The sequence below is a fragment of the Struthio camelus genome, chromosome Z, assembly GCF_040807025.1.
Source record: "Struthio camelus isolate bStrCam1 chromosome Z, bStrCam1.hap1, whole genome shotgun sequence".
Classification (NCBI taxonomy): domain Eukaryota; kingdom Metazoa; phylum Chordata; class Aves; order Struthioniformes; family Struthionidae; genus Struthio; species Struthio camelus.
In genome coordinates, this window is record NC_090982.1 from 61,100,432 (window position 1) to 61,112,992 (window position 12,561).

At 40.2% G+C, this 12,561-nt stretch overlaps 1 protein-coding gene across 8 annotated transcripts in view; it reads left to right on the plus strand.

Moving 5' to 3' along the window:
• Window positions 1–8,358: 8,358 nt before the first annotated feature.
• LOC138064647 (rho guanine nucleotide exchange factor 28-like) overlaps window positions 8,359–12,561 on the plus strand; it is a 133,249-nt gene continuing 129,046 nt past the window's right edge. For 4 of the 8 annotated variants that reach the window (XM_068928190.1, XM_068928198.1, XM_068928199.1 and 1 more), the window contains exons 1-2: window positions 8,359–8,428; window positions 9,111–9,182. The gene's annotated coding sequence lies outside the window, so the exon portion shown is untranslated. Of the gene's footprint in view, window positions 8,429–9,110; window positions 9,183–9,493; window positions 9,525–12,561 lie in introns of those variants that run through there. The other 4 variants (XM_068928195.1, XM_068928193.1, XM_068928196.1 and 1 more) reach the window with 2 other exon arrangements.

The window sequence follows — 12,561 nt, forward strand, 5'->3', positions numbered from 1 at the left end:
AAGAGTACATAGACCTTGATATGAACTTAATTCTCAAGAAAATAGATAATTACTTAAGGGAAATGAAATGGGAAATGAATTCAAATTAAATTCACTTAGTGAATAAACAAACTCCACATCAATGAGGAAATCATCAGTTAAATAGAATTGCTTTATATATATTGCCTATAATTTTTGTTGTACAGTAAATGTAACACAAGCCTGCCTTGTTACCAGTATGCGTTTGAGTGCTGGGGTAATTGCATGCTTAATTTCAAGCAGCTCTGGAGTGAGATAGTATACTTTGGAAAGAGGTGTTGGGTGGCCTTCGGTATACCCACGTGGGAAGACAGTAAGGTAAAACTTTCTTCTTAACCTGTTTCTGTGTTTTGTGTTTTCCCTAGGGCTGAAATACGGTTGAGATATAATATGATCTTCCTGCAAAAGGAACTTGCCCAGGTGTGGCAGTGAAAGATGGTAGAAATAACCTGAACAATTCTTGCAAGCTCTGCATAAAATCTTAGCCGTCTTTGACTAAAAATTGTGGAGCAGTATCTGGTCAGCTCTTAAGTTAATATGTTAGCGGTATACCTTCTCGGCTGCTGGGTTTTGCAGGTTATGTTTTGAAGTCTTAGGGGGATTGTAGATAATTGTAATAGGGGGATAGTAAGGTGCAAGTTCATGAGAACTTACTTTCCTCACTGCTCGCTTTATTATTTTTAATGTATTTCTGTTAATACACTTGAACTTTCTGATGTCTTTTACCAAATCAGCATGTTACTTAACTATGTAACCTAATCAGGCAAAGTCTCTTAGGAGACTTCAAAACCAAGCTTCAGGGGTGGGTTGTGTTACCTTGCTGGAGTTCCTGTATTCCATGACCCTTCAGTACTTTTTGTAGTTGAAGGTGGATATTTCTGTTGGCAGCCTGGTATTCCGCTACCTGAGGACCACTCATCTTGACATCAAATGTATGATTATCATCAGTAAAAACTCAGACTACCTTTAGATAGTCTCATAGCATGTATCCATTGTAGTGCCTTGGAGTTTGATGTGTTGCTGGTGGAACCACAGAAAGAAATTAAATTAAAATAGCAATTAGTTTATGAACTTACAGTAGCTTAGTTTATTACAAGGTTTTCCATTCATATTATTCTACAAACTGAGCTTGCCAAGGTAGAACTGGCTGCAGGTGTGATTTATCATCTATACAAATGGGAATTTGATAAAAGAAGATGGAAAACCAAATGTTATTTAAGACCTCAGTTTCTGAGAAGACTACTAAAATTGTATTTTGGAGCCTCTTTTATCCAACTGGCCCTACTGATTTTTCTGGTACTTGAGTAGAAGAAGCCAGATGTATTATGAGTTCTACCAGATTCACTATCTCTGTGTTGATTGCTAGCATTTGTTCAAGTGACACCTAGCCTGTTTGTCAAACTTGTCTGTTGTGTCCCTGCTCTTGTCTGTTATGAAAATTATTCTTGATTTCTTTCCTCATGTAGTAAGACTTGTTTTTATTATACAAGTTTTTTTTTTCAGTACTTAAATAATTAAGTTACAGAGGAGTCGGACGAAGGCTTTGTTATTGCCAGTGAGGCTCCTTTTGTTTATGTTCTGATTTTATTTAACTATGATGTTATTTTAAAAACTTCAAACATCGACATTGTAATAGACTGCCATTCAATAAGACAGTGAAAAACAAAGTTTTTGTAAATAACTTAGTTTGCAGTTGTTTCTGTGTGCTGGTAAATGTTTAAAATGCATTAATGCAGTGTCAGACGTATATTTTTGCTGTTTTGCAAGTAAGCCTAAAGTTCTTGTAGTTTAATTATTTTTCCAGAAGTTTGTTACCTTGTGCCCTGGAATCTAACGTTCTTGAAGCAGTGAGATGGAATGGGATGAACTGGAATAGTTAAAATTAATTGTTCATTGGATTGAAAATTGTTCATTGGACTGAACCTTAAAAAAAAACTTCTTCACTGTGAGGGTGACAGAGCATTGGAACAGGTTGCCCAGAGAGGTGGTGGAGTCTCCTTCGCTGGAGATATTCAAAACCCGCCTGGATGTGATCCTGGGCAATATGCTCTAGGTGACCCTGCTTGAACAGGGATGTTGGACTAGATGATCTCCAGAGGTCCCATCCAACCTAAACGATTCTGTGATTCTGTGAAAAGGGGGATTCTGCTCTTATAGAAAAGAGAGCACAGTGGTTTTCTTGCACGCAGCATCTTTCTTGACTTCTGGGTCACTTGAGAATTAGTTACCGTGTTAGCTTGGCTTTGAAATATTGTTAATATAACTTTTTCCAGAGCAGCAAGTTTTAAATGAAATACACTTTCCTCACTTTTTTGAAATCCTTTTCATAAGAAGCATTTTGCAGGTTTTTATTTAAACGAGGGAAAAATCTCCTCTTTCCCCTATTTCAGAATATTGTTATGCCTCTGAGGCATTGTTAGCACAGAGGCCTCTCCAGCCTAATGCAATCAGAAATAGACTGGGTTTCTAAAAGAAAATTAAATTGAACATTTCTCTTTCCTGTTCTTCAACCACCTGAATTAACTTGGGAAGAAGAGAGATGAGCTGGTTGGTTGGTGGTTTTTGGCAAACCTTCCAGTGAGCATTTGTCAGGAAAGATGGATGCTGGTCTCTTTTCCCTTGACCTCTTCTGATAATGAGTGAAACTTATATTGCTAAATTACTTAAGTGCTCAAAATTCATGAGAGTTCATACCTTTCTATTTCAACAGATGTGCTTTGAAGACCATGCCGCTAGAACTTCCTAAATTGTCAGCTGAGTTGTTCAAAGCTGAGTAGCTAATTATGAGACAGTAGAAAACACCAACAGTGTTTATGCTCTAACATTATGACTTAATGGCATTATGATGATATAAAGGACTTCAAAAATAAGAGACAATTGAAACAAACTTAAAAAAATCTCACAAAAGAAAGCGGTTTGAGTGGGCCCGCTTACTTTTTTTTTGGGCCCCCCCCCCCCAGTTGTGTACTTTGTATTTGGGTTATCTTAACTGACATTCCTATTGCCTTGCTAGGGCTTGCTTTACTATATACGTGTTTCCATCATAAAATGGAACGCTTTTCGGCTTCTTTACCATTCAAGTGGTGTGGGATTGTAATTAGCATCTTAGAATTGAGTGTCATTTTCAGCAAGTCCTTTAAGGCTGTAGCATATAAGCGAGAATGCTGTTTGCTGAAAGTACTGTGAGAATCTAGGCTGTAAACCATGGCAGCTCACTAGTTTCTTTATTAGCCATCTGTACAGAAGTAGTAGCATAATATTGGAGTGGTAAAATCCATCTCTGCTTGTTCCCGTAGGAGAGGGCTTCAGAACTCACATTTTATGTGCGCCTTGTAAAGCAAGAACCACTGAAGTACTTTAGTGCTGGAGGATAGCCATTTAAAACATTGCTTTAAATAAGGGCAAACTTTGGTCTTGGACATAAAGAGCTTATAATTAAAACACTATGTTACTTTTGTACTAAACTGCTGATGCAGTTTTATTAAAATAGTCTTTGGAAGTTGAGTACTCCTTTTGCACTCTTCAGTTGGGATATAGGTTATATTATCTGAACATTTTTATAACTGAATGTCATGAAAGTACACTTGCAGGCTGTCAGATAATGCAGGACTACTGAGTTACCATTTGGCATGTTATTTCACAGCTCTGTTCTTGTTTCCCCTTTTATAAAATACTAGATTTTTGCTGTCCTAATGCAATGTGTTTTGACACGCATCAAGATGAAAGGGATGGAGAACGGAGGCTGCTTGTTCTTTTGTTTAGCATTATTAGCTTTACCTGGTTTTTGATAGGCCATTAAGAATTTCAGTGGTGAAGTCGCAGGTAACATCTCCCTCTTGGCTTTTTTTTATAGATAATGTACCTTTTATGATATAATTGTGTATGTTTGCTTTCTTGGGCCATTTAAAGACTAACTTCCAGATGAATGAGGACATTACTCGTTATGAGCAAATAGAACTTTTCAGTCACCCCATGAGAATGGGCATTTAACTGAAACTCACAGCATCAAGTGAAATTTCTGGGTGCCAATAGCATATAAATTAAGACAGACTGGGTTAGTTTTTTAAAGTTGATACAGTGAATACTGTTTTAAAATAAACTTGCTATGGCAAATAAGATAAAAGCAGGGTGTTTGGATGCAACAGTCTGTAGTCAGTTTTTTCTTGCAGGGAATATTTATGTTCCTAAGTGTGTTTGGCATTCTGCAGAACTAACCTGTGTACTGTCCCCTTCTTTAGGTAGAAGGGGGCTGGGTTAGGTACATTATTTATGAAGATGCAACGGGAGTGGTGGTTGCTAAAAGAGTGTTATACAAAGCGCAAAGGATTTGACACAGAAAACAGTAAAATGTGAAGAGGAAGGCTAAAGCTGTGAAAGTGCAATATTGTAACACTGAAGTGGCTGATCAAGCAATTTCTGATTGCTTAATTTGGCAGGAAGTACGAGGAGATGGACAGATATGAACCAAGATGGAAATATTCTTGCTCTGTGTGTATCAAGATGCAAACCCTCTTGGCTGAAATCCTGCATAATTTAATACATAAGCTGTTACAAGAAACTTACTTTAATTCTGTTGCTGTCGCAAGGTATATGCTTATTCCAGAAGGGAACCTACCCTTTAGTGTTTGATCACTGTCAAATGAAATATGTTACTACCTGCAGAGTTATAACCTTTATTTAATCATTGAATTCTGAAGTTGAGAGAACTCAAATCTGTTCATGTAGTTGCAACAGTAAATGGAAAAATTATGCATCTAAAATCTGAAGTTTTGGTGCAGATTACCTTTTCCTATGCTTTCTCATCATTTAACTTTCTGCCAAAGATCTTTTGGTTTAGATTTGAAATATCATGAGTTCACTGACAATATAAAAGCCTGGGCTGTACTAGGAAAAATCTCAAGTGCGTTGAGGCAGGCTTAAGAAATCCCTTAAAAAAAAAAAAAGAACAAAATGCACCCTTTCATAGATTCCAAAATCTCTTCTGATTCTGCTCAGCAGCATCAGAAGTCCATATGGATGAGGAGTGTGTCATTGCTTTTGCCAGCGATAGCAATTAGTCTTCAGAATCTATCCTGTCTCTGCATTTAAAAACAAACAAAACCTTTTAATGACTGTAACCATGCTTGTGCAACACAGGCTGAGCTGCCTCTGGCAAATCTTGCCAAATGTTTGATTTTCATCTGTATATGTACTTGAGCTCAGTTTGTGAGGGTTACGGTTGCAATACTGAGCTGAGACCCTTTTGCATTGTCCTGGATAGTCGTAGGCTACCTTTCAGTGATATCGTGTGGTGGGATGCTGTGAACCTAATATCCTGAAATTTTGCACAATAAAGAAGTCAGACTTTCTGTGGAAAAACATGGAATATTTTTATAGGATACTGCAAGTTCACTATAAGTTTTATAGGCCAGACAAAATGTTCAGGGAAGATCACACAAATTTTACAGTTGAAAAACAGGAGAGAGCGAGCTTTGTTTCCTGAACCACTATTTTTAAGCAGCCCATAGCCTCAAAATGCTTGTATTGAGAATAATAGATAATAATGACCTCTTATTTCCATGTTTGTCATTCAAGCAAAACCATTCAGCACACCATGAAAAAACTGAGTAAACATTAATTGATGACATATAACTCCTAGGCAATGATTGTTTTGTCGATGCTAGAGTGCTCTACACCATATAAAGGTAGTCTCTAAAGTGTGTGCGGGTGGCTCTTCTGCTGTGATACTCGAATGTGTTCTAGCAAAACTTCTGCATCTGTAGTCCCAGTATGTATAAAACATGTACATAATGCTTGTTTTAATAATGGAAATCCTAGAGCGGATTTTCTCTGGAATTGAGATCGAAGTCAGCATCTTAGTGTACTGCTACTAATGTTGGAAATTACATAAATTAAATTGCAACTGTTAACTACTTCTTTTCATAACTTTTTGCAGTCAGGAAAATTTGGAATTGAAATCCTGGGGATCTGCTGCAGATATGTTTTTGCTTGTCTTATGCAGTTGAATAACATGCGGTTGGATAGCTTGCAGGTAAGATACGGCTATATTCCATGATAAGTGAAGCAATCCTTATGTTTGCTTTCAGTAAAGTACGCTGGGGTTAGATGCAGAGGAAAGATGCTATAAATTAGTAATGTTTTTGTTGTAAGCTATCGCTAACCTGGCTGAGCTCAATCAGCCTTTGCTCCTCATTCCGTCTCCTTGCAAATACAACTTTCCAAAGTCAAGTCCTGATCACACTGTGGCCTATGGCTTTTCTTTTTTTTTTTTTTAACCTCCGAGAGCTCATGGAGTTGTGGGATGAGTCCTGAGAAGTAAGGCACAGAAAGACTCTGCTTTCTTGCACTCTGAGGAGATGTTTGCCAGGATGATAAGCTACACAGAGTAAACAAATGAAAGGTCTCAAATGTTGAAGGTAGACGCACACCATGTAAGGCCATGAGGCTCTTTTAATTAAAAAATTCAGGGAGGGAAGCAGGGGGTTTAATTGATTTCTTTACCTCTGCTACAGGGAGGTATGTTCATGACCGGTCCTCTGTTGCAGCAGTCTAATATATTTACTTATTAAAAAGGCTGATGAAACTATTATACATTCAGATGGGCGGAGGTAAGTGAATTACGAGGCTATAATTTCCTTAAGGGCATCTGGTAAGAAGACCAATCACTAAGAAGCTTGAATTTTTGGCTATGAAGTTTGAGTCTGGTAGTGATTTTGTGCTCCTAACTAGGAGCTTTCAATGTATTTAGAGCTTGCGTGCAGCTTTTCTATTAATTTAGAAAGCAACATGAGGACCTTCTAATCAGATTTAAAGGAAATGTTGACCTGAATTCTGTGGCTGTTTCTTATGTCCATTGGTGGTTTTGTTTTTTTTTTTTTCTCCTATCCACACAGAATACTAACACTTAATGCATCCACTATTTTTGCCATATGTGGCTAACAGTTTAAAAGACAAACAAAAATCATAGAATTAATGGAAATATCAGTCTGAGAGAGGCTCCAAAGGGGATCATTTGCCTCATTCTCTGCCCCTAAGTAGGGAATAAGTCTGCATAACTGATCTCACACTATTCTTTTAAACCCCTAAGAAGGAAGACTTTTTGATCTCTGTACCTAGTGAGTTTTAGGGAAGACATTATCTTTTACTGTTGCTTTTTCCTGATACCTAACCTAATCTTTGAAATGTCAGCTGACTTTTTTTGTCTAGCCTCTGGAGAACAGCAGATCACGGCTGTGTTGGGTTTGTAGTTGTTGGGGTTTTCTTTGTTTGCTTTTAACAGCGCTCACGTTGCTGTACTTGACTGAGGAAAGAGTTCAGAAGTTAGGATCTGCAAGTATCCTAGTGGCTGTGAGAAAAGAGCATAGGGTGGAAAAGAGGTATGGCAATAGAGCATGCTTTCATCTCAGAAGATAGTTTTTGAGGATTTGTTTAATATTCTGACAGCTGGCTTAGTTAATTTTAAAGTGGTAGCATTGCTCAATAAATCAGTAATTGGAACCTAGTTAGGCTTTGATTCCCGACTGAGCAGACCCAGCTCCCTCATGTTTCCTCTTCCTCTGCTTTCTCGTTCTGCTCTTCCCCAGGCTTGTGGAGGATATGAAGGAACACACAGCTACATGTAGTGTTCTAGCCGATGCTTCACCAGCACCGGCTACAGCGTAGTAGCTGTCTCTCATGTATTGCTTACAGTGCTTGCATGAAATTTTTCATCCCCACAGCATTGCGTTAAAATGTTGCTGTTGAAGGGGGGCGGGGGGGGGGGAAGCTGGCCAATAAACAGGACAAGAATTATTAAGTTAAAGTGCACCAAGAGAGATTTATTCCCCCGCCCCGTGGGCCAGTGCTGAACAATCCACCTTTGGGCGCAGCCCGACGGCGCCGGCGGGGGGGGCGCCGGCGGGGCCGGGGGTGCCGCGGGGCCGCCGTGCCCCGGCGGCTGCAGCCGCGCTGCGGCCGGGAGAGGGCAGCGCGCTCCGCCGAAAGGCGCTGCGGGCCGGGCCGGGCCGGGCCGGGCCGCCGTCGGGGCCGCTGCCGTCCCGCCCGCGGAGGGGCCCAGCAGCGCCGGCGCGGCCCGGTGAGCGGCTTGGCGCGGCGGTGCCTCGGGGCTGCCCCCCTCCCCGCCCCGGGGCGACCAGAGCGCCGCTTTGTCTCAGTCCCCGCGGGCTGGCGGGGCCGGGCGCCCCCCCCGGCTCCCGCGGGCGCGGCCCCGGCGGCGGCGGCGGCAGCAGCGCCGCGCTCCTCCCCCGGCAGCGCGGGCGGCGGCGGCGGTGCCCAGGACGCCCCTCGCAGGTAACGCGGCGCTGCCCCGGGGCCGGCGCCGGCCCTCCGTCGGGGCGGCCGCGCCGCGCCGCGCCGCGGGCACCTGCTGCCGCGCAGCCGCTGGTCCCGGCGCCGGGAGCCCGCGGCGCGGGTAGGTGTGGGGCCGGGGGCGCGGGGGGCTGCTGGGCCCGGGGCTGCGGAAGGAGGGCGGCGGTGCGCGGGAGGCGCAGCCTTGGCGCCGGCTGGGACCGTAGTGCGCGCTGGTGCCGCGGGCCGGCCGCGCCACGGGAAAGTACTTCCCGGGGGCTTTAAATTGTCTTCTGAGCTCCCCAAATGGAGGGGAGAGAAGGTTTCTGTGGCTTCCTTCCCCCCCCCCCCCCGTTTGTTGTTTCCCGTTTAAAGCCCCCCCCCCCCCCCTTTTTTTTTCCTTAGATCTTGTAGCTAAGTGGGTAGGGTAGATTTTTAACCCTAAAAGTGTTAGTATTTCTGTGGTAAATGACGTTTTAACTCTTCCAACTGAAAAAAAAAATGCAAAAGAAACCTTTCCTAACTGTAAAATTCTGAAAAACAAAGTCTAGAAATAATTCTTCATAATGATTTGTTGAATTAACTCTGGTACGGGCAATTTAGAATTACATAAGTTTTCAACCTGATCACTGACTTTTTTTTTTCCAGAAAAAAGGATTTTAAAAGCCTTTTTTTACTGACTTATTCTTGCCTCTATATTTGGTGTTAAACAAAAACACAGGTGATTCTTGTAAGTTATTATGAAAATTCATGGATGTGTTAAGAAGCCTAATGGATGACTTAAGTTTTTTGTTTTTCTTTTATAGGGACAATTCAATCTCTCTTTGCAGAAATAGGATTTCAGGAGTCACTTGAATGAGAGGGATTTTTCCACATAGGTAAAAAAATAACTCTCTTTTGAGCATTCAGTATAAAATAGCAACATGTCAACATTTTGTGAAAAGACTAAGTACTAAAGTATGTTTTTTCTTCCTCCAGGGCAATTTTTGAGTATTAAATGCAGTAATGAAAGTGTTCACATAGACTGTCTTAATAACGATCCTCTCGTGACATTCATCTGGCCCTCTCACTTGATTCATAAAGCAGGCACTTCTGCTAATACTTTGTTATCGTATATGATGCAGTAGTAGTCGTCTTCTCCATCTAAAATTGCTGCTGTTACTCAGAAGTTCCTGTCATCTCCCGAGAGAATAGTATCTTTACGGGGCTGTTTCAGAAGGGTATGGCGTGTAAAATGGCTCAACGTTTTTTTATTCTGAATAACACATTAAACAAGAATTTGTACCAGGATATAGGAAGGATAGGTTATGACTAACATAGTGACTCAGAAGATCCAGTTCCAATTTTCAGCTTTGCTATCAGCTCTCTGCATGGCCTCATGTCAGTCACTTGACATCTGTGTCTTGGTTTCTAGCTTATAGAAGAGGGGGATGCTGTAATCTTCAGCCAGGTACATGTTTTCTCTGTGCCTGTTACAGCATGTCTTTTAGGTGCTAGCATACTATCTAGCACAGCAAGTCGTGGCTTTATTACAGTGAATGTTTGTGCCCAAGTATTAAATCTATAAAAGTCTTCATTTGCACCAGTAGTTTTCATGCTGTTTTGACTGGAGCCCTCCTTTTTTTTTTTTTTTTTTTCCTATTCTATATTAGCTCGGATATTACTACATCTACTATGTCTTATTACCTTTCAGGAATGCTTTTCAGAATTTTTGTCAATGTTGTCAGTTGAAATTCTTTAAAAATTACACACAGGTTTTCCATTAATGTCCTAGCATCTAGTTGAGCTGTATGAATTATCTTACAGGTTGAGCATCATTGAGATAGAAACTGAAAGCTGTCAATAAGCAGGTACCAGTAAACTACCTTACTGATTAGAGGAGGGCTCTGAGGTGGAATAGTCCTCTTTCTTAGCGGAAGTTGCCTCAGTGAATATCAGAATTTTATCTAATGGCTTTGGTATCAAAAAATTTATTTCTTACTCTTAATGGCTGTAGAGTTTGTTCTGCCTTGCACATTAATAACGTAATTACGTGATCAAATTTTGTTTGCAGAATTGTTTACGTACTAGTTAAGAGCATCAACTAAAAAAGAAAAACACCTTGATTCTGGGAGCTAGGGCTGAATTAACAGAGGTGGCAGCTGAAGAGAATATCTCTGTTATCTATAAATTTGGCGTGAAAATAGTGATTGGTCAGTAAACACGGAGCTATGCCATGACAGTTTTCTGCCACTTTTTAGTGCATTGCCACATTCTAGGGGAGACAGCAAGAAGATTCTCCAGTTAGCTGTCTTGGATTCAAAATTGAAATTGTGGGCTTGGGTTATGCACAGCTAATATTGGGAGGGGAATGGAACTAATTCTAGCTCCTTGTTTGAGCTTAAGACCTTCACTCACACGCTTTGAAGGATGAAAGGAGCATTTTAGTGCAGAAGGGAGTTTTGTAGGAGGAAAAAAAAATTCCTGAAGAGCTTGTGAATTTGAAAAACAGTAAAATTTCCAGATGATAATCCCTTTTCCCTTCAATTTTCAATGGGTGGGGAGAAAGTAGTACATAGTTTTCAGCAAATATAGTTAACCAAGCAGTCTGATAATGTTCAATGCTAGAGAGTGTCCAAATATTTGAAAATATAAAGACACACAGATAAGGTCATCCAAATAACCTTAGTCTGCCCTGTAGCTACCCTGTAGATGCCGAGACAGACTTCCCTCTCCAAAGCAAACCAAGATGTACTTCTGCTCTTCCTAATTTAAATAAACAGCGTTCTCAAGACAGTTAATTCTAGCTGCCCATGAAGATGGGCAGCAATGTCATTAGACAAACGATGTATCCCCTAACTTGGTTCGTTAGTTACAGCGTGTCTGAGGATGGGCAAGACTGAGTGGTGATGAAGTGCCACAGATCATGTCGGAGCATATATTTGAATGCATATATAAAACCAAAAATCTCCGGGTCCGCTTCTTTGCTATTCTATCAGTGAAATGTGCAAGTACAAACTCCTTAATGTGTCTCGTGTATATGAGAAATATGTGGATCTTGTAGAGTACTTGTGAGAACTCGAAAAGAAAGGGAGCCTGGGATATGGGGTTCTCAGGTTTTGCTCTGGCATAATGGCTTCACTGTATGCAAAATATGAAGTGGTAATTTCTAAAAAGTGTTGCAAAAATTCTTCATTAAAAAGAATCTCTCAAAACTGGCATTAAAGAAATATTGGAGGTGAGACAGAAGTCTGACAGTAGTATCAAACAGACTTAAGTTTGTTTTAGTGACCTTACATATGTATTAGTTTTCTTTTTGTCTTTCAGTAATGCATAACCCGAGTTTTACATTTCTGAGTTTTCTAAAATCTGGAGCTCCATTTTATTTTTAGTTGAAATGAAAATGCTACTTTAAGAATGTTAATACAGGAATGCATAAAGAATCTATTTTGCTAATCTAAGGAACAGGCTTTTTTCTATGAGTCACTTTTCTGGAGTTGTTTTTTTTAATGTTAAAACCCAAATCTATTTTTAAAAGTTTAAAAAATGTGACCCTTTTTGGAGATTTTATTTTCTCTGCAAAGGAGCACAAAATGGCTGTGGCTTTAACAAACTGAAAGAAATACGATAGCCATGAGTGGAGTGACATTTTCTAGAAGAGGATTTAAGCTTCTTTTTGTCTCAGATTGTTGAAGTGAAGGCTATATTAAAAGGTGTTTGGCTACATTTCTCCTGTTCACTTGTTAGGAGAGCAACTACTGTGTGGTGAAGTAATCAAGACTAATGCAAGCTGCTTCATTATAAATTTAATAGATAAGGGTTTATTTTACCTCTCACTCTGGATACTATTAGAAGGAAGTAAATGAGTGTTCTTGCAAGTTGCTAGCTAAGAGTTTTGCTTTTTTTTTTAACCTCCTCGTGCTATAGATCTTTATGAGAAATAGGTATAAAAATGTAAGAATATGTCTTAAAAACTCAGCTAGAAAGTTACAAATCTCCAAATTTTGGAATGTAGTATTTATCATACATTTATTTTCAGATTGCTACTTTTTTTTCCCCTTCTCCTAAGATCTTTTAATCAGGTCCAGAGCAAGGATCTGCACGTAAAAGAACGTTCTTTACCAAATTAGACCCGATCTCTGTGCAGCATGTTTTCTGGTGCTTTAGAAGCCATGACTGAGCCTTTTGATATACATACGTAACTCTGATGGAATCTGTAAATCCAAAAATACACTTTGGTTTGGTTGCCATGTTTGTTGAAAAAAAGCAGTTTGAACA